Raw genomic sequence first — 1,219 nt, 5'->3', positions numbered from 1 at the left:
AGAACAAATTAAAAACAAACTTTTTACATTCCTTGATTCAAATGACAAATGAAAATACAACATACCAAAACCTTTGGGACACAGCAAGAACAGTGCTTATAGAACTATTTATAACAATAAATGCACACATACAAAAAAGATGAAAGAACAGAAATCAACACACTAAGACAACATCTCCAGCAATTAGAAAAGCAAACTAAGCCTACAGTCACCAGATAGAATAAAAATTAGAGCAGAAATAAATGAATAGAAATCAGAAAAACAATAGAAATAATCAAGACAAGAAGTTGGCTCTTTGAAAGGATTAGTAAAATTGACAAACCGTTGACAAATCTAACAAAAGAAATCTAACAGGGAAAAGGCAGTCAGGATTCTGCCATCTTTAACAAGCCAACCTTACCGTTCAAAATGACCTTGCAGCCTACTGTGTGTGTGTGTGTGTGTGTGTGTGTGTGTGTGTGTGTGTGAGCGAGCATCATCCTGTTTAGAAGTTTGAGCGAAGAACTGTTTTTCTGGGCTCCCCAAACCTTCCTGATGCCATTATTCCCTTGTCTTGTAATGGTTTATTCTAGTTGCCTCTCATTAGAACCAGTTGAGGATAGTGTGTCTAACACATAGAAGACCACAGTGTATTTTATTGAATTGTTCAGCCTCTCTGGGAGATAAATATGAATCTTGTAACATTTTAAACCTTATAGACATATACCACCTCATATGTCAGGTTTATCCAGCCCCCAGCTCCACCTCTGGGAAACTGCCTGTCTCCAAGTGCTATGCTTTCGAGACCTACAGAAACAGCAATATCACAGGGAAGCAACATAATATCATAGTTGAGTCAATTGGCCTTTCTCTTGAATTTTGAGTTATTCAAGTTTAATCCCATTAACATTATGACATAGAACTAGACATTATGAATGGTTCCAAATAAAGAATACAACAGGGTTGACGCTTCCTGTGTGATGGACTTTCCTTCGAGTCTTGCTTTTTATCCAGCAAGTGTGGACTCTCTCCACCCCCAGCAAAAATAAAAATCCATATGGCCTTCCACTTGCAGATTCCAGATCTGGTGACCACCACTGGAGAACTCGAAGCCCTTTTCTCAGGATTCAGATTTTGGAATGGACTCTAGTTGAGATGGTGCGCCCTGTGGAAGGTTTCCGTCCCCCTCTTCTCTCTCAGTGCAGCCCTGTTCTGCACCCACACGTTTTTCCCCTCCCCC

Source organism: Chrysochloris asiatica, unplaced genomic scaffold, assembly GCF_000296735.1.
Source record: "Chrysochloris asiatica unplaced genomic scaffold, ChrAsi1.0 scaffold00289, whole genome shotgun sequence".
Taxonomy (NCBI): Eukaryota; Metazoa; Chordata; class Mammalia; order Afrosoricida; family Chrysochloridae; genus Chrysochloris; species Chrysochloris asiatica.
The sequence above is the reverse complement of the archived record's forward strand: the minus strand, read 5'-3'. Positions refer to the sequence as shown.